Below are 22,017 nucleotides of genomic sequence, written 5' to 3' on the forward strand. Positions count from 1 at the left end.
AGAGTCCATGATTTCTAATCTAGTAATACGGGATTCCAATACTTTTAAATACATAGGTGGTATTGCTGGAAGTTTATTATTACATAAATACTTCTGAATACGAATTCTAAGTTCTTCTCTTGCCTGAGAAGAAATAGATGGGTAAATGTTGTACAATCCTTATATAATAAAGTTGAAGTGTCTCTGCGTCCAGTCCCTGTGTCCGTGGGATTGCGGTACTGCGCATGTGCCCCACGGACCGTCTCTGCATATGTTCTAGCGCCTGTTAATTTAATGGGCTTAATGTCTAGTTTCTTATAATACATATGGAATGCTTCCACTATCTGTTTTGGTATAAGGTGAACTGTATCTTTATCATCCTTCATTTTATGAATATGTGAAATGATGTGTTTCTAACACAAATGTTGAGCTAACATTTTCCCTACTTTATTCCCATATTCAAAATATTTTTGTCTGGCCTTTGTTAAAGGACCAGTAACATCAAAAAAATTTTTTAAAAAATTCATTAGTATCCATCAAAAAAAAACACCAAGGCAAATAAAACTTTAAAATTGCAAAGTTTTTATTAAGAAATAACTTACCAAAACTCCACTTCCGCTCCTCTTCAGAAAAGGCGACACGGCGACCATCCATCTTGCGGCACTGGATTGCTTCTCCCTGGCTATGGACAGCTTGTGAAGCAAGTGACAGAATGGCATTCAGAGGAGGCGAGTTACGGCGGATCGGGCGTTTGGTGTTTCTTGTGCACCACAGTAGCAGCTTCCACTCACTCCGGGGTGCCATCACAGCAGCTGCCTGGCGGGGGGCACTTGCATGTCTTCCTGCCCTGTGGATTGTAAATCCCCCATCCCTCTCTATTCCTTGCCGCCGCAGAGTCGCTGGTAGGAAGGCGCAGCAAAGTCAAGTAGAAATATGCCAGAACTAAAACTAACAAAGCAATTTTTACTTAAGCTTTTAGCATAATGGAATTTGAAGAGTGAGTGGAGTAGGTTAGAGATGATATTTAATGGTGTGGCATGTTGCCCTATATAATAATAGATAAATAGTGAAGGACTTATTGGAATGTCCATTTCCTGTTTTAGGGAACATTTAAGTGCCTGAATTCTTGAGTAGAGCCTAAATGAACAAAAGAGGAATATCCAGATTATTGGTGAAGCAGAAGACATATCTTGATGGAGGGCTTGATAGTTATTAGCATACATTTATAAAAAAACACAACTAAGCAAGCAATCATTTCATTGATCTACTTGAACATAACTCATAAGTGAACATATGCAAGAGTCCTTCATAATTGTCCTAAGTGACCTCCAGCGTACAGTAGCAAACAGAAGATTCCATAATCCATCTGTGACACACAAAAGAAAAAAATACATGCAAACTAGTAAAAGGCGGGTAGGTTATGTGTACATATGCTGTGCTGTATGTAGCTTTATCTAGTTCGCACTGCTCTTTCTGTAAATGAAAAAGTGGTATAAGAATCCAGGCTAAATCTCACTAATATAATAGTCACTATAAAGAATAATGGTGTTTGGTATAATTATGGGGGGGGGACTTATTAGCTAATAGACTTTATAACTGTTTAATAGAAAGCTGTGTTTCATCTTGTCCATGTCAATGGATGAGACTATGTTCTACAATTGTGAATTAACACCTCCCTTTAAAACTAAATCTGTGTAAGCAGAGTAATGGGCTGGTCTGACCTTTGCATTAGTAGTGAACAGCATCTGTGCTACTGTATTGGGCTCATGCATAAAATAAATCTGAGATTTGCAGTAAACTACCACTTGTCCTATTGGCAAGCAAAGGCCCAAAGAGTTATTTTTAATGTTGTGTTCAATTTTAAATGTTGTTGTGTTAAAGTTCAGTGTAAATACAGTTTTCACTTCTAAAAAATGTAAGCAATTTGGTAAGGACTCAGCTGTGTAGTCAAATTCATGTGTACCATGCACTTGTGCAGCCTGACAGATTTCTTATGAGCCATTTGGGGAGGGCATTGAAAGTCAGAAGACAGATAAAACAATCATTCAGCAACTGCCAATATTTGTTAAACATGGGACTAAAAATTAGACCATTTCAGATTCAAATATAAATAAGCAAGCTATAAGCAGTGCCTTTTAAATTATAATGACTACTGCCCATTTGGAAATTAATTCTTGGGCCCATAAATTTATATTTTATTTATCACAGCTATAATTTCGACATCTACAGTAGGTTACATTTTGAATTGTATCAAAGCTTCTGTGTGGCTATATTATATAAAAGTGCTGCCTAATTTGTGGCTCGATCATGAGTTCCTTGAGAGTTCTGAAGAATGTTAATATTATTTGGTTCATAGAATGTTCTGTCCCAGTGGAAAAATAAACTTAGTTTGCCATAGGCCTTACCTAGCACTTTATCTTCCTGCCGTCTCATAGTCAAAGGACAACTAAACCTTAGTTGTTTTTTTTTAAATTCTGTAATGCAGAGCCTTTTTAATGTCAAGGATTCACAGAGCATGAAACGTTCATCTGTTAAGGCCTCCCACAGAGAGAAGTGTATTTGTGAATATCTTGCAGAGGAAACGCCAATGAGCGCCTTGTACAATGAAATGCAATCTTAAAAATCTTGAGTGACAGACAGACATCAACAGCTTGAAAAGAGACAGGTGGGAAAGACTCACAGAGAATGAGACATATGGAGAGGAATGCTTGAATGATTTGCAATGTGAAAGAAAGAAATGGATGAAACATGAACAAAAGAGTGAAACATACTTTTAAATATTTTCATTTGTGTACAATGGACACAGTTTATTGATGAACATTGTGATTTAGATTTTTTTTTTCAACTTCTAACTCCATGGTATTTCATCCTCTCCACACCTGTTAACTCCTCCAGAGCATTGTGGGATGTGAATTATCCATCTTGCTATTGGTCTGTTATGGATATGCAGTCAGGTTGGTTCAAGTATTGCATGGATGGCACAAATTAAACTATTTCAGAGCAAGAGATCATTGTGAAAGTCTTCCAGGATAAAAGTGCCTTGCAGTGTATCCAGTGCTTGAATTGGGGCGGGATGGCATGCCGCCACTTCTTTTTTTTCACTAAATTGCATCCCTCAAGCGGGATGGTAGAGTTAAGAATACCGGAGCTTTTTTTTTTGTCCCAGGTTTTTTTTACCTCACTGTGTCAAAGCAGCCCGGCTATTCCCACTGCCGCTTGCACTTTCAGTTCCGGGGAGGAACTTTGGCGCCTATTGGCCACTACACATGACGTCTAATCTAGCTGTAATGCAACTGCAAGCGCTCAGCAGAGATCTCCCTGCAGTTGGTAATCGCTGGGTTAGTGACGCAGCGCACCCGGAACTCACCCAAACTCTCTTTCCTGACTTGGGTTTTGGTGGGGGAGGACAATAACGGAGAACGGAGAATCTGATTGGCCTGTGGGTGCTCGCAGTGCAGCGAATTGTTGTTTTTACCCAACGCGAACCTTCACTCCCCCTTCTCCCACCTTGTTCTTGAATAATGAGCAGCCCCGTGCCAGAGGAACAAGTTAACAAAGCTGTTCTCCGTTATTGTCCTCCCCCACCAACGTCACGAGCTGCCGCACAAAGTTTTTTCAAGAGTTCACCGTGATTGATGATATTGTCTGGCATCTCACGTCTCCTGCGTGTGTAAATTCTAGAGTGACTTGTCCTGGCTGCATCTGGGAGAGCAAGGGGGGGGGGTTAAGAACACTAGCAGCAGAAGAACCAAGTGCTACAGACCTGCACAGATCAAATTACAGACTTGTTGACTGCTGCACCGAAGGATTTGAATTTCCCGCCCACAATGGCAAAGAATTGTCTGTAACACCGGGCTATGGACTTGCCTAAGGAAAAGTTGGTGGCTCAGTGACCCCCCATCTGTCTCAGCACGGGGAGATTAGTGGTAAGGTCTTGGACTTTTTTTTTTTTTACTAGCTGGCACATTTTAATTTTTAACCTCTGGAAATGTATTCATTTTAATATATGTTCTGGGGGTATTTATACATGTTATTGCCACCGTACCATCTTGCTCTGAGTTCTGGGGGTATTTATACATGTCATTGCCACCGTACCATCTTGCTCTGAGTTCTGGGGGTATTTATACATGTCATTGCCACCGTACCATCTTGGTCTGAGTTCTGGGGGTATTTATACATGTCATTGCCACCGTACCATCTTGCTCTGAGTTCTGGGGGTATTTACACATGTTATTGCCATCCTGGTTTAGTTGGGGGCGTGGCCACGAAAGGGGGCGTGGCCTCTAGAAAAATTTTCGCTGTGCGCACCAGCTGATTCCATTGTTTTACACCTTTTGACTGTGGGCGGGGCTACATCAGTCCCGCCCCCATCCCTTTACCTTTTTGTTCCCAATTCAAGCACTGAGTGTATCAGACAATTATGAAAAATATTTAGGGAAAGAATCATACGGTAGGTCAGAATATTATAGTATGAGAGGCAAACGTAAAAGTCTTAGGGCTGGAGACATGGAAAAAAGCAGTGATGTGCTACATATGATCATCAGCTTGCCCTGGAAATATGGGCCAAGAGGAACCATGTACAGTATATACCATCAAGAGGAACTTAAAAAAGAAAAAAACTTAAAAGGTAAAATACATGTACCCTGAAATAAATATGTGCAAGTAACCACAGCAGTGTGTGATATTTACAGATATATGTAGATTATTGAATATAAAGAGATCTCAGAAACACTCAGATACTGCAAAAATATGCAGTCACCGTGCCAGCATTTACATTCAGATAAGCAAGCCTCTGTAGATTGCAGACAGAACACATAAGGAATTGCGTAGATATACCCAAAGATTTATAAACATTTACTTAAAAGAGAGAAAGGCAGAGAGGGATATTTCCCAGCTCTCTATTCACCTGTATAGGATTTTTACAGGCATATATATTAAGGAGTGACAGAGTCCATGTCCATGTTAAATACACACATAAAATCCTATACAAATAAATGGAGAGCTATGCAAATTCCATCTGGTTAACTCTGGCAAGTTCTGTTTTCACCCATAACAAATCAAGTCCATCAATGTTTAATAAATTGCATAAATTAAAAGCAGTGACTGGCCAATCTACTCATTGTATATTAGCAATAAATACACATTTGAAATTACAATAATTATATAAACCGCCCGTAACAACTTTTCCATAGTAAAATTAATCAATGACAATTAAATAGTAAAAAACCCTCATATACAGGAGTTCATTAACACAATGGCTTGTACAGATTAGAATTTATTCTTTCCACTGATATTTGAAGCACTTATTAGAGCAGAGTATTGTATTGTGCTTAAACAGGGATAACATCCCTACTAGGGAGCAACCACTGAATTGATTATGCAGGCACAGAGTTAAGAATACTTCAGTGGTTGGACATCACTTATTGCTGCTTCCCCTACACCACCCAGCTTGCAGCCCACACTTGACAGCTCTAGCCTGTCCTGTAGATACTCAGAACCAGCACTTCTGTCTCATGAAATTGGGATATCAAACTCCCCTATATAGCCATCTAAACAATGGTGTGTGGCTCCATTCTTTGACAAAGGTCAAAAGTATAAAAATAGGAAAGTAAATAGTGAACAATTAAAAATCAAAAGAACAAAAAAAAGTTATTAAAAGATAGTCTCTTACCAAGGTAACCCCCAGTCTAAGGGTTTGCCAAATTGTTTTGGGAAAATATAGAGCATTCAAATGTAGTAAGAGGTCATCCAGTAGTAAAGCAGTAGCCAAAGGTATTATATGAAAGTACAAAAGTCTTTATCAGGCTTTTTGTGCCTGAAGTGGGCACTTACTCATAGTCACTCATATTGCACTCTCACTGCCTCTCCTCTCTCAAACTAAACAGAAACACAACATGTGGCTCCAAATCAGGTTCCAAAATGTCTGCCATTGTCTTTTCAAACTTAGAATGTAGCTCCAGAACAGTTTCCAAGATGGCCACTAATGTCTTTTCTGCTTATTGTATCATTAGCTGTTTCTGCAGCTTCTCCTAACACTTTCACTTTTTGATAAATGACCATATTACTACATGTACAGCTTGTACACAATATTCTACATAGCATAATATTTTGCAGAAAGTTTCTCTGGGTGCAACCTCTGGAGAACACACCACAGTTTGGCCTTAAACAGTCCCTTCACTTGCCACTTACATTTCTAGTAAAAGAGGCAGACTCTCAGCTTCATTGTTCCCCTTCAACTACAGCAAAGAGTACCCAGGGCATTTCTGTTGTTAGGTAGTGTAAGCACTTTTATGCAGGGCTATGATAGGAGCCTGAAAATAAGTGCAAACACCTGTAGTCATCTGAATATTGATATGTTTATGGCTTCCGCTACAGATATCAACTTGTTGTGTTAAAGAATGCCTCGCCTCTGACGGCATTTCGAACTTCATACTAAAAACAGAAGTTGATTGGTGATAAAATAGGGCTAAGCTATTTTGAAAATATCACATGAGCATGAAAAAGGTCATATTGATGGTTTTATCACCAGTAGCAGAATAAAGTGTTAGTAGCTGTGTTCGATGTAAAGGTCAGGGACGTTAAAGGATGTAAATGCTGATATACAATGCTTGCTTGTTTGAAAATATGTATCATTCACAAATTTACAAGCCCGAGTTAAAATACATTTATAGATGGTACAATATGAATGATGTGACATTGCATATCTCTATAGTAAGATGAAAGTTGCCATTTTCTTAGGCAGCCCTTGTTGTTTCTGTTACCAGTAAAGTGTAGATTCATATGCTATGTAGCAGAAAAGTGTTAGGGACATATTTATTCGGCTGAAAAAAATTCCTTGAATAATCATTGTAAAAAGCTGTGTATAATGAAAGGCAAAAGGTGTGTGTAATGTTATGCCATTCAAATGACAGATTTGCCAATGTTATTTTATGTCAATGTTTTTTACACAGTGAAGCCTGGACATGGAAATTAAGGCCAATGGCCAAAAAGAAACAGGAGCATATATACAGTATACAAAACATAGACTAAAGACAAGTATTTTTTAGTCACCAACAGATTTTTCCCAGTAATCTACTATGGATAGAACAGTTGAACTATCTTAATGTTACACAGAAGAGGTTATCCCCCAGATCATCCAGCTTTTCCCTTCTCAAGAATATAAACCACTTCTGTATGTAAATAAAGAAAATATGAGTTGTTTTTTAAAATAATAGATCCCTTTGTTATTAACAAATGTATGGTCACACAATGCTAAATGCATATCATAAGAAAGAATGAAAAGTTTTAAAGCATTTTTTCTTACATTCCAAATGGTTGCAATGGTTTTTCCCTCAATTGTGTGTAGCTAGAGGGGAGATAATTCATTTCTCTACAAATAACCCTCCAGAATAAAGTCCATTGCTACCATTGTTTACCGTCTTTTTCACAGTAATACAGTACCTTAAATAGCTCACTAATATAGAAAGGGAATGGAAAGGGAATATGGGTTACTAACAAACAGAATAAATACGTTGAAGTGTTGTAAGTGTTTAACAGATGTTAGAAACCAAAAGGTGAATATAAAAGAAGAGTTGTGCAAGGAATTTCATTTGGGAGACTGTAGTAAGTACTCCATGTAAAAATGTGTCGGTGGGTTTGCTGGTGTCACTCCATGTGTAGATTGTTGCATGTATGTAATCTTGGAGCAGCATGCTTTAAAATCCCTCAAGTTAGTGAAGATGGAGGAGCTCACATCCTGTTGCAAATAGAAAATGCTACTAGTTTGGGGCAAGTAATGATAATGGGGAATTTTATTTAACCACATACTGACTGGAGGAACAGTACTGCCAAGACAGTTATTGGGAACAAGTTTATAAACTTGTTGCATGACAATTTTATGTCACAGGTTATCAACCAGAAACCATGCTATATTGGATCTAGTGATCTCTAACAACCAAGAACGTATAGTAAATGTGAAAGTGGTTGAACTCCTGGGTAGTAGTGACCATAATGTAATATGGTTTAATGTGGCAAAGAGCAAAATTACACTGGGGCAAAAAAAAACTCAATTTGAATTCTATAAGGGCAGTACTTCAGAAAACGATGCTAATTTTCTAAGCCCCTGGGTGCAAGTGCAAGAGCATTTAGTGGCGCAAAATTGTGCCCCTTTGTGTTAATTCCAAATAAACTTGAGCCCAGGGATGTGCTGCTCTTTGCTGGGAGTGGCAGAGCAAAAGAGCAGTTGCAAGGTGCGCCCTCCAGCCTTGTCAAGAGCAAAGGCTCTTAATGGGGAAACTGAGGACATTACGGGTCAACCATATGAATAAAGAAATGTTAAAAACATTAAAAAGTGAAGATTGGCAAGAAAAAAGCAATGGAGCTCCCTGAGCAGCAACTTATACTATCAATTTTCATTTTCAATTATAGTGTAGTGGTATAGGGAACTACACATTGGATTACATTTTAATACTTGTGTGTGTGTGTTCTTGCTCTAATATTCCAAGATAAGACTCAGATTATTCTGAGAGGTTTTTGCCAGAAGCATTTGTATTTGAGGCATAAATTCATTTTGTTCAAACCAAAGATGCTCCTTAACTGGCTTTGCTCCGTGTAATTATCTTCACATGAGCAGACAGTTACTCCATAAAGTTTCTTTTCCACAGGGTCTACTTTCCCTGGGTTTGTTGTTCCAGTTACTGCATAGCATCTGCCTATGCAAACAACCCATCTTCTGGTGGAGCTTACACTAGCAAGAAAATATACAACCATAATACACATGTATTGGATAAATTCTGGTAAAACATTACTTCTGTATAGATGTTTCATTGTTACAAGAAGTGATTGGCAGTATGTGCACAGAGCACCTGTCAACGTAGGACCTGAATGAAACCTTGAAGGTGGTGGGTGCTCCAGGTCTTTCCTGCTTCAATAGCAATACTTCAGTTTGAATTTGATCAGGAGGCAGGACCGACACTTCGGGTTGCCAAGTGAACTGGAAAGCAACAAGATTTCAACTTTAAAAATACATTTTGTTTCTCCCAATCTTGGTCATCTGCTTGGTTACCTGCTTGGTAACTGAATCTCTTTTAAAGAGATAAAACTCGGCGCACTTGCATATTCAGTTTTCAGTTAGTATCAGTTTCAGTAGCTTCCTAACTTACTAAAATCTGTTACAGGAACATGTGTTACTATTATGACCCCCACTTGAAAGCTGTAAAAATTCAGTAGAAAAGGCAATTAATTAGAAAAAACTATATATAAAAAAAAAAAATAAAGACCAGTTGAAAAGTTGCTTAGAATTGGTCATTCTATAGCATAATAAAAGTTAACTTGAAGGCGAACCACCCCTTTAATGCATTTGTTGCTTTCATGTTACAGCTACCAAACTTACTCAGCTACAGTAAATGTGGGAAGGGGGAACACATTTCTGAATACTAAAATGTAGTAAAATAGTAGGACACAACTGATACAGTAAGTCTTTGTTTGGTGTGTGCTATGTACTTAAGCTACCACTTAAACCCATGATATAGAACTGTGTAGACTATTCTTATAATTGCTGCATATATTCTTTAATTGTATATTATTATGCATTAAGGAACTTTAGCAGTCTTTATACAAATATAATTGGATGACTTAGCCAGTAGACATTTGAGTAACAGTATTGGATATCAATTAGTGCTTAAATACTAGGAGACAACAAACTTTCCTTATGGGAGTCTCTAATCATAAATTACTTAAATCAGCCGCACACCCACATGTGTACTATTTGAGGCACGAACAAAATTAGCTTACAGCGTAATAAAGAATCTGTCCTTAATTGAGGTAGTGAACAATGTGTTTTGAGCATCAAACCACTGAACCTATGTGATAATGGAGAAGCCCATACAGCTGTGTAAAGCTAATGAATGAAATAACATTCTAAATATTGTATGATGGCCCATTAAAGGGAAACTATCATTTCAATTAAAAAGAAAAATCATAGTTAATAAGCCTGTTCCCTTTGCATTTAACTGCACCGGTGCATTAACCAATACCAATTCATTATCCAGCTTGTAGCAGCCTAAAACTAATCACTAATTGGTTGTTATTGGTACCTGATCTTGGGCAAATGCATCCATTATTTGAGGGCTTTTAATGTTTTATTTGTGAGTTCTTCAACCTAAAAATTATTTTCCTCTCACTGATTCACAGACTACTCTTCTTTATCTAAATAGGATTTCAGAATAAGCCAGCCATGTAGAATGCCTAATAGCAGAATTAAGTTATACCTGGAAAAGGGTTGAGGCAACTCACCACATATAATTCCAAAACTATATTCATTTTAAATATATTCGTGTTATCTTTTATTCACAGGGATGTGAATTCTAAAGTAGCTTAATGCACAAGATGTCTTACTGCCACACATGTATGTAATATATGTAATTTGGCAAATGTATTTACAGTAATACACGTTTTATACTATATGGCCAAAAGTACAGGTATGTGGGTCCTTGCTTGTCCATTTCTCATATCTCTATATCTCATTCCAACATAAAGACTGCCAGTATGAAGTTGGTCCTCTATTTTCTATTTAAACAGCCTTTGCCCTCTACTCTTTCCATTAGATGTTGAATATTGTTGTTGGGATTTGCATCAAGGAGTTGGACACTGATGCTAGGAATCACTTTCCAATTTGTCCCACAGGTGTTTAGCTGGATTTAGGCCAGGGCCCTGTGCAGGTCAGTCAAAAGCTTGCTCTCTGATCGATACAGACCCAATCTGCGTGGAGCTTACTTGGTGTATGGGGATTCTCCAACTGAAATAACAAACAGACAAAGTAGGAAGCACAGAATTGTCCGGACTTTAAACAGCCAATTCCAATAACTAAAAGGGTTGTTTGCATAACTATAGCCGTATAGTGTGTCATCACCAGTACCCCCCAAACCACATTTCTGTGTACCTCCTTAAACTTTCTGTTTCTACCTAAAAGGTTACATCAAAAAAGTGCTGTACATTGTTGAAACTGAAATATGTCAATAAATATCCATGTTTACATAAATCTTATTGTTTGCATTGAAATTCTTTTCACTGTCGTTACCAACTAGAACGACCTTACAACAAGGTTGTTGACATTATTTTTCAGCAGTGATCCGACTATTATGCAAAGGAAGAACAATGCGTTTTATGTTTTAGTGAGATATGTCAAGACAACATAATTGTCGTACTTGCTTTTCCAACATGACACATACTGCAAATTAATCTCACATTGTACCGGCTGTTGATAGATGTATAGACAATATATCATTATTGTAATATAGATATTTTTTTTTTTTTAAATGGAATGGTATTTAGAGTTATGGAAAATAATTATATGTGCCTTGGAGAGGTGAAATTTCACTTCCCATTTCCTGGGCACATAGTAATTATATTTCACCATTTCTATACAGGGACAGAGTGTTTTTTTCTCTCATTTGGATGACATTTTTCCCTTCTTATAAACACATACTGAAAGTGGAAAAGATCACTCCAATAAACAAATACAAACTAGTGTGTTTAAAAACCATTTATCTAAAACAATATCATTTATTGAAACTATGGCATAAAAGAACTAGAGTTATCCCAGCAGCAGCTCATAAGTAAATCTACTATCACCATAATAGATGCTTTAGAATGTAATTATAGCATAGATTGCAGAGCTCAACTTGCTTTGTATGAATTAATTCTTGCACTTGATACATCCTAATTATTTCTATGGGATATCTTTGATAAATTTCTGATCTCTGGGATTCCAGGAAAATGTATTCAGTTGCCTTCTGAATAAACTATTTTCCTCTGCATTTATAGACGAATGCATAAACAGTATCTAATATTAAGGTGTCAATTGTTTTGAGGGACATTTTCTTACTGAGACGTATAAGCCACTTACTACTGAAAATATTTTTTAAGGAAAAGCTCAGAGAAAATGTCAGAGTTCTTAATTTGCAGTAGTTAGAGAAAGTAGGATGCTCTTGCTAGATAATTCTCTAGCTGTGAAGGTTGTCTCGCTTGCATGTCTGGTGAGGCTCAGTCAGCCTCCTTACTTTCCTTACTAATTCAAAGCTATAAAATGTGTCATTGACGTGAACATTAAAACCTCATTAACTTGCATTGCACCTATTTGAATGAAATGTGTGTTAACTTTAGGGCTTAAGGATTCAGTGGGGTTAGAGCTTAGTGCTGTAAAGGAGATCTGACTGTTTAATAAAAAATACCAATTTATAATAAACCTGCTCTTTATTTTTTCACTATAGAGAACCTTAATTTGGTGTAGTTAAAATTGTTCCAACAGAGAGCTGGTTCAGGGTATTATGACTTCATCTGTTCAACTAGTCAGTCTGTCTTAATGAAGCTGTAAAGGACAGTAACCCAGTAGGGGTAGTACAGTAGGAACAGTGATAATAACACATCCTTTGAGATTATGTTGCACAGACAACTAAGGCAGTAATGAAGACTCATTTTTTTACGTGCAAACTTTGACAGCATAAGGGCATCTCTGTAATATATTAACTGGGAAAGACTTTTCACAGAAGTTAAACACAGAAGGGAAATTGAATGTCTTTAAAATGCTGCAAAGCAAACACTTTATGGTTTGATAGAAAGGTTGGTGGTAAGGTTGGTAAGAAAAATGAGTCAAGCTATACTAGATAATAAAAAGGTCATTGCAAGGTGTCAAATAATTACAAAATACATTTTAAAAATGTTAAATATAGAATAAAGAAGCAAGACGTGGTGGGATCGTTAGTACCATAGGTGGATACCTTAGTTGAGTGGTGTTAAATGAAAATTTTCTAATTGGACCAGTGTTGTTAGTGGAGTAACACAGGGGGGCTTCCCTTGGTATTTGTTTGTTAACCTTCAGGTGGGAATTGTATGTACAGTCTCTATTTTTGCTGATGATACTAAATGATACTAATGCTAGTTATACACTAAACCAGCGCTGTCCAACTTATGTGGTACAGAGGGCCAAACTTTTACTGGCCTATGTGGTGGAGGGCCGATAATAGAAGTCAGCATTGGCCACTCCACCTTTTAATCCCCACCCACTGTAAACCACACCCATGTTACCACAAGAATTTTTACAATCATATCCTAGCTGGTGCTCACTGCAGGGAAATCCCTCATCACTCATATGTGAAAAGTTGAAGTCATATAAAAACATACTCTTAAATCCATATGCCTCATCCTCCCCTGTGGATAATACAACAACCCCCAACACATGATTAAACACCTTGGCACACACAAGCAGCACTGGGCAAGCAGAGAATGGCACACACAAGCAGCACTGGGCAAGCAGAGAATAGCACAAACAAGCAGCACTGGGCAAGCAGAGAATGGCACACACAAGGAGGGAAGGCAGAACAGAGCAGGAGACAGGGAAAGCTATCATTCTAATATGTACTACATACAGTGACACAGTGCTGGTGCCTCATTAGCATTTTGTATAAAGTGTGAACAATGTGGGCAGTTTCAGTCTGGGTCTCAGGTGTGAACAGTACAGGCTGTAGGATATAAACAATAGAGGTGTCACAAGTGTGAACAATGCAGGGGGATCACAGGTGTGAACAAAACAGGGGATTAGTTTGAATTTGAGGTTTAAACAATGCAGGGGCCATTTAATCTCTGTAGTGATACCTTTTAAATTTTACATATGGTAAGCAAACACCGCAGGTAGGTGGGGGGCCACAGAAGGGGGGGTCGCGGGCTGCATGTGGCCCGCAGGCCGCCAGTTGGACAGCCCTGCACTAAACAATAGTGTATTGTCTGACTTGAGAAGGATTTGGGGATTTTTGTCAATAAAAAACTGTGTAACTTTATGCAGTGTCACTCCTTGACCTCACCTTGACTATGCATTTCAATTATGGGCCAGTACTTAAAAATAATATTAATGAGAGAATTCAGGCTGGTAGGTCTTTCTTCTCTGCAATTGCAGTGAGATTATGGAATACCATGCCAGACAGATTCTGTAAATACATTTTAAGAGTGACTTGATGATTTCTTGAATAAGCATAATATCCAAGGCTATTGTGATTTTAAACTCTATGGTTAGTTAATATAGGTATTGGTAATGTATACTGTATATATTTTATATATGTGAGTTTATAGATTATATTATCTAAAGGTATATGAATATATGTGCACTGGGGTTCATTTGGAGGGGTCAAACTTGATGGTCATTTTGTAGTCTGGAAAAAGTTTAGAGGCAGTTTAAAGGCAGTAAATAGTCAAAACACTAAAATACAATCATACTATTTATTAGACAAAGCGCACACACACAGTACTCCTTGTACAGTACCAATATCCAATGCACTTTTAGAGAAGACTTTAATATTAATATCATTGAGACACTATTTCAAGTTAAGTAGACTAAGAACACTGGAGCAATATTCTAGATTAGAGGTTATTAAGCCAAACTGCAGGAAACAACCTATTACTGCAATTCACAGCATGAAAAATAATCCAAGAATCAGATATTAAAATACACAGCAGGAGTCATACCTATCAATTGTGTTATTATGCTACAAGGCAAAACTAATACTTTACAATATAGATCTTGAAATTATGTTACAGAGGTTTTATTCTTTGAAGCATACTAGGACAGGCAGAATGAAATCTGCTCTTTGACCTCAAGAGCAGATTACACAGTAGAAAATGTCAAACATCAGGATGAATTTCAAAAAATGGTTTACCGTGCGGATGCATACAGATGATTAAAATGCAAAAGAGTGCCTAGGAACTGGAATGACCATCATGCACTTTTCACAACAAAGTTATTTACTGAAATCATTTTCACGCCCCGTCAGGTCTTAACTGTATACTTAGGTTAAAAGGCCCAGTTATTTTTCACTCCTTGTCTTTTATATCCATCAAAAATGTGTGACTAACAAACAGCCATTGCAGAACTGGCAGCTTGTTATGTACAGATATAACCTCCTCCTCAACCTGATGAGCACTGTAAACTTTTCCACTTGTCTCTACCACCCATGCAAGTAATTAATGCCTCCCTTACCAAAGAGCAAATCTTTGCCAATGCCATTTTTTTGTCATGTGAAAGTTGTGTGGGCTGTTACTCTGAAACTATTGCCAAAGCTTTGTTTTTATGTGGGTTATTTTCATTTGTAAATACTGTAGTACTAAATGTCCTTTCTATTTTCTTTCTATGTGCGGGTGTCTTCAGAGACTGCAGACACAGATCCCACAAACAGGCATGTAAATGAGCTGTAGACTTTATTTTAGTCAAAAGGGAGACCGACACACAGCCTTATGCCTTTCGTGCCTTGAGGCACTTAATCATAGGCTTAAACAGAAAAGGGTAGCATATACCATATATAATACACAAAAGCCATGAATATCCTGTAAATTATATCCTTATAAATGGTGAGTTCTGATGTCATCAGTTATAAACGGTGAGTTCTGATGTCATTTCTGTCACATGACTCACTGAAACTTGTGTATTATAATAAATAAAGTACCCCCAGTTGCAAAATATGAGGATATTATAAGTTATCGAGGAGTTTCATGATCATATAAAAACACGAGGCCGAAACTCCTTATATTTTACAAGAGGGGGTACTTCATTCACTATATATTCCATCCCACTAATCCACATAACACATTGTTATGTAGATTAACTAATTCATTAATTAACCAATGGAAAAAGAGGGAGAGGGACATTAAAAACAAAGGTATATACAGTATACAAGCAAGGCATCTGAGAACACACTTGTAGAAAATTATTCATAATAGCAGGACATGTCAAAACCTGTGGTTGTCTTGTCCTTAATATGAAAATCCATTTCACTTCCTTTTTTATTAAGTAAAACAGAGAGGTTGCCCCCTCTAGGACCCAGACTGGCCCTTTCTATCCCTACCACTGCCAGGAAACTCTTATTTCACCCAAAGCAGTCAGAAAACAGTTCAGAAACATTGGTACCCCATTCCTCTTAATGTCAGACAAGTGCTCACGTCTGTGTTCTTCTTCCTTACACATACCCAAATGAGAGAGGATTATCATCATACCTATGAAAAAAAGAAAACGATAGGGAAAGACATAACACTAGTCTACTAAAAGTCGCAAAGAGCAAAACAATTTGCACAAATAAGAATAAAAATTTTCAACTTGCTATGTAATATTCTTTGTTAAACTGTTGTTGCACTCCGAATTTTAATTGCGCATTGTGAATTTGAATTGTGCATTGCCCAGTTTAAGAAGTGCTTGCGTTTGCACTTTATACTTCATGCACCAAAGAAGGAACAATAATTATCTTAAGACCAAATATTCCACCATTTTATCAAAAAGTCAGTTTGCAAATTTAACATTTTTGGTGGATACATTTTCTTACAATAACCGCCATGGGAAATCTTTCCACTGTATTTCTAACACGAAAACATTTAGGTGAATAGAACATTTGTGAAAAATGTCTTCAAGAAAAAAAGGGCAAGTGTAAGGATTTTTATAAACATAAATCTTAGTAAATCTGTTTTTGAAAGTTAATTTAAACATGAAATTTACCCTTAACACAACTCTTTCAAATCCCTGAAAACTGTACTTTCTGACAAATTGCTTCAGATTTTATAAGAAATTATATTTCTATATTTCTATTTCTCCAGGACAGCAATTCAGAAAGTTAGGTACCTCCAATTATTGGTGATGATTCTATGGGTCCATCAATGCTTTGCTCCTTTTATATAATACTGTATGACCTTAGAGTCCTTGGTGCAGATATAAAGCCTGGGGCTAAAATGCATATACTTTAGCCAACACTTTGTATAAGAGTTCCCAGTTGTGGTTTCACTGCAGCAATAATATTAAAATATATTGACATACGTATGTGGTAAAGCAGTAGATATTACAGCTTAGTGGCTATCTCAAATTATCCCTACCATTGCCTGTAGATAATAAGATGTCAAAGCAGAGCTCCTACTGCCTTCAGCATCAGTTTGTATTTGTTCAGCATGATAGACGGATGGTTATAAGAACTATCTCAATGTGCACAAGCACACACATTTGGGGGAAACTAATAGAATCCTATAGCGAATAAGAATTCATACAATTAAGAAAGGAAAAGTGGAAAGGGCAGTTACTGCGCTGATAATATTTACCGCACATTATTTTTTTTCAGTAGGTAAAACACAAAAAAAACAAAAAAACAAAAAATGATTGGCCTATGATTAAGGGGTATATTCCTGAAACGCGTTAGGTGTTTAACAACAGCAACCCAATAAACCTCATTCCAGAAGTGCCGTCTGCCTGTTGAGTCTTGATTAATTTTTTTCAGCTGCTTCATGGTTAGAACCAGTGATGGTGATGGGCGGATCTGTCGCAAAACACATTGAGGTCAATGGGCATCGACATAATTTTGAAGCTCGACAATTTTGACACGAGCGCCAATTTTTATGCGCATGACCATTTTGAAGCGCAGCAATTTTTTTGTCACAGTGAACACTGAACGCAAATCCATGCCTGGCAAATAAATCCGCCCATCACTAGTTATACCTTACCACCATACACTGGTTATATAGTAGACATGAAATGCAATAGGTGCAATACGTTTTTCAGCAGCTAAGTAGTACTTTTTAAAAAAACAAAGAAAAACAAATGTTAAATATGCATATATATGAAACATGAAAAGCCCTACTTGTTTCTATAGTTTTTGCATAAAAGAAGAACAAATCTGAGTGAATTGGAATTTTGGAAACAGGTTTTATTATTTTTCTGCTAATAGTTATGCATTACAAATGTTTTATTAGTGTTTTTCCACATCCTAACTTTTTCCTACTGCAAACCATTTGACCGTGCTGTATAGCATATTGCAAAGGCATGTTAGAGCAGGCCAAATATTCTCCAGTAAGCCATGACAAGGGGACTCCTCAATTTGACCCTTCGCCTTGAGCTATCCCACTGAACCCCATTATTATATTCCTTAATGAAACCAGGAGACAGAGATGGGTCTAAAATGGCCACAGCATTTATTCACATTTTATCAAATAAATAGGACCTTGCCAGCTTAACCCAAGCAATATTCTAAAGCCAGAATTGAACAAGAGATTGCTCTGTCGCCAAAATGAGAGAATGATGTATTTACCTGCTCAGACAATAAGGAAGTGCTTCATCCCCTGGCATCACATCCCTCTCTGACTCCACCCTTGGGCCCAGCCATATCCTGCGTTAATTCATTCCTTCTCACCTAGACACAACTACATGTGTTTCTGCCCATCTGTAACCTAGACCAGTATAATTTGGCTGCTGGTCATAAGGATCCCTTGTCATGCAGCCCCTGCGCTTATAGCTCTAGGGCTTTCCTTTCAAATGATACCAGCAATAATTAATTCACATTATAGGGAGTTAGCATACAGCTGCATAAACAGAATTCATTGGACCCCTTAGTAGACATAATCTGAACCATACCTCCCAAAAAAAGTTTGCACGTATACAGTGAAAATGCCCATAATTCAAGACCCTCACTGAACCCCATTCTACTACTTGCAGTCTTTTGGGTTCATGTAATCAAAGCTGCAGAAATTAGCATTTTGATGATTTTTGTTTGTGTACAATTCTTCATTATTACATAGCAAATTGCGATTTAGCATCCTTCATTTTTAAGCCTGCTTAAAGGTGACACACAAAGATGACTTTGGCAGTAAGAGGCTTTATTACATTCACAAACTATATAATGGGCACTTATTTTTCCCACTGGTAGATCAGTAACTAAAAGACTAAAATGTTTTCATACTTAAAACAATATTATATTGTTCCCTTAACAAATTTTATTATGTTCCCCTTTTTGAAACTGATGTCTTTAGTGTTATGGCCCAATATAAAGCCACAAATAGCACTGTCCTATACTATCATCTAAGGTAGATTCATGCAGGTATCTATGTACAGTACATGACTGTATTAGCATATTCAGGGGGGGAGCTATAGTAGTCATCTGAACATTAGGAAATACACACCGTGTAAGCAAAATAAGTGGCTGCAATTTTTACTTTAATTTAAAACATCACTACTTAGACAACAATGCATATTTCCAGGCATAGATAAACAATTTTCATTTTCATTAGTAAATTTTTAAGTTCCATTGAACTGCAGAAGGCCTCCATCCCTTTCATAAACAGATGGTGAGACTTCTCAGTGGAATCATGTATTAGTTACATAGAGGCTTAACAAAACAACAGAAAACCGAGTACTGAATCTGACACCTAAAGAAAATTCAAACCTCATTTGCACTTTTAGTGTTGTCTGCTCGTTATATTTCACAGAATGGCTGGAAATTGATCTAATTGATTCCTGTCTAAAAGTTACATTGTCTGAGCAGCATCAGGTAACCACCGAGGAGCAGTATGTCAGACGTTCCTTGTGTCTTCAGGCTCCTTGACCAAGCATTTCAATTCCACAAATTAATTTCCAGTAGATGTTATGTTTGCCGAGCTTGATTTTCTGCTTTAGCAAAGGTGTTAGCCAAATGGCCATTATTTTTATACACACAGGGCTACAGTCCCCCTAGACATAGTAGCAAGTGCCTAAGGCTACTTAAGTACTAGGAGTTGTTAAGAAGAACAATATCCGGCAATTTATTCCATGCTGTTAGCACCCCTAAAGGACTACAGTTGTGCAATTTCCACTGAATATATCTATCCACATGCATTGCCTGTTCTAGGATTAATCCTTCAGAAAAAAACACAGTCCTGCACATTTATGTTAAAATTCTTTGAAACTACAAGTGATATACTGAAACTTCATCAGGTAGCCAAAGCTGGAGTGGGTGCAGTGCGAGGTGTAAAAAAAATGCAATGTATAAAGCATGTGTATTGTCATTGCAGCACCTAGCAAAAACAGAGATGGGTAGTGAACTTAGGTTTTTTTTCACCTCATACCTTTGACTGGCACTGGCACAATGCTGTGTATAAAAGGTACCTCTGAGAATATGTTTGTGAGCAGTAGTTAAATATAGGGTTCCGTTTACATGCTGCAAATTTTCCACCGAGTAAATCACACAAAGGTATGTAAAGAGACTCCCTGCCCATTATGAAGTTGATCCTACTTGTTAGAGATTTGCGAGCTGTTTTAAAGTGTGTGTGTGTGTGTGGGGGGGGGGGGTTCTCCTTCAAGTTAAGTTTTAGTATGTTATAGAATGGCCAATATTAAGTAACTTTTCATTAGGTCTTCATTATTTATTTCTTATAGTTCAATTATTTGCCTTCTTCTTTTGACCCTTTTCAGTCTTCAAATGGGGGTCACGGACTCCATCTTAAAAACATATGCTCTGTAAGGCTACAAATGCATTACAACTGCTACTTTTTATTACTCATCTTTCTATTCAGACCCTTTCCTATCATATTCCAGTATTTTATTCAAATCAATGCATGGTTGCTTAATAACTCAAAAAAAACCCTGAAATTATAAAAATAAAAACCATTTGCAAATTGTCTCAGAATATTACTCTCTACATCATACTAAAAGTTAATTCAAAGGTAAGAAACCCCTTTAAGAAGTAGGATAATTACACCTATATTATTCTAACAGTGGAAACAACATTTTGTGGCATGCACAATAACTAGAAATATTGGGGAAAACACTTCACTGTAGTAAAGCATGGCTGAATGAACTGATTTTGACACACAAATACAAAGACTTTTCTTTTATGTATATAAAAGAATGCACATGCTCCATTCCTGTGGTGTACATGATGATGCCGATGTAACAAATGGGCACAGCCATTGCCCCAGTATCCCACAAGACCAGTGATCCCCAACCAGTGACTTGTGAGCAACACATTGCTCATCAACCCTTGGACACTGCTGCCAGTGGTCTCAAAGCAGGTGCTTATTTTTGAATTTTTGATTTGGAGGCAGCTTAAAAACTGGTGTACTGACAAACACATTTTCCTGTAGGCTGACAGTCCACATAAGGGTTACCAAATAGCCAATCACAGAACTTATTTTGTACCACCCAGGAACATTTTTTATGCTGGTGTTGCTCTCCAACTCTTTTTACATCTGAATGTCGCTCATGGGAAAGAAAAAGTGTGGGGACCCCTGCATTAGACAATATACAGAACTGACCTATTAACCAGAGAATTGTTTTGTGAATAACTACTTTTCTCTTTCAGACCATTATTGAGTGTTTTTATCATATTATACTGCCAATCTTTAAATAGACAATTCTGTTAGTATAATACATATCAATATACAACAGAGATAACTCCAGTGAAAGAGTACAACCGGGTAAGCATTTTGAATACCATATCTTGTAACAAAATGCACATAAAACTCCTAGGGGGTTTTGTGGATTAACATTTAGGGGCAAATTCATCAAGGGTCGAATATTGAGGGTTAAAATACTTCGATCGAACGATCGAAGGAATAATCGTTCGATCGAACGATTAAATCCTTCGATTCGAACGATTCAAAGGATTTTAATCCAACGATCGAAGGATTATCCTTCGACCAAAAAAAGTTAGGCAAGCCTATGGGGACCTTCCCCATAGGCTAACATTGGGTTCGGTAGCTTTTAGGTGGCGAACTAGGGGGTCGAAGTTTTTTCTTAAAGAGACAGTACTTCGACTATTGAATGGTCGAATAGTCGAACGATTTTTAGTTCGAATCCTTTGATTCGAAGTCGTAGTCGAAGGTTGAAGTAGCCCATTCAATGGTCAAAGTAGCCAAAAAAACACTTCGAAATTCGAAGTTTTTTTTCTTCTATTCCTTCACTCGAAGTTAATGAATTGGCCCCTTAGTGTTTCTCATGTGTGTAAATGGTATGTTGAATGATAATGACTATGACATGGTATCGCAGTAAGCCCAGCTGTGCAAGTCACATGTGGGTTTATTCTCCTAAACACAACTAAACTTAAGAATAGTACTGTATATAAATCTTTGTTATCTGTATGCCACCCCCTCACTGCCTGAAGGAATTGCAATTCAGAATATGCAGGTCTGTTGAAAATCTATACTCTAGCAAAAGGTAAAATGTGCACAAATAACAAGTAATAAAGAAATCTGGATTTTAGCTTCACATCTCTTTGCCTGTACACACAGTGGTAT

General features: G+C 37.3%; 1 long non-coding RNA gene across 1 annotated transcript in view; it reads left to right on the forward strand.

The window, feature by feature from the left end:
- The first annotated feature begins 3,232 nt into the window (after positions 1-3,232).
- The window catches only part of LOC121403060, a 47,742-nt gene continuing 28,957 nt past the window's right edge, over positions 3,233-22,017 (forward strand). Inside the window, exon 1 of the long non-coding RNA XR_005967016.1 lies at positions 3,233-3,905. This is a non-coding gene — a long non-coding RNA (uncharacterized LOC121403060). The remainder of the gene's footprint in view (positions 3,906-22,017) is intronic.

The sequence above is a fragment of the Xenopus laevis genome, chromosome 4L, assembly GCF_017654675.1.
Source record: "Xenopus laevis strain J_2021 chromosome 4L, Xenopus_laevis_v10.1, whole genome shotgun sequence".
NCBI lineage: Eukaryota > Metazoa > Chordata > Amphibia > Anura > Pipidae > Xenopus > Xenopus laevis.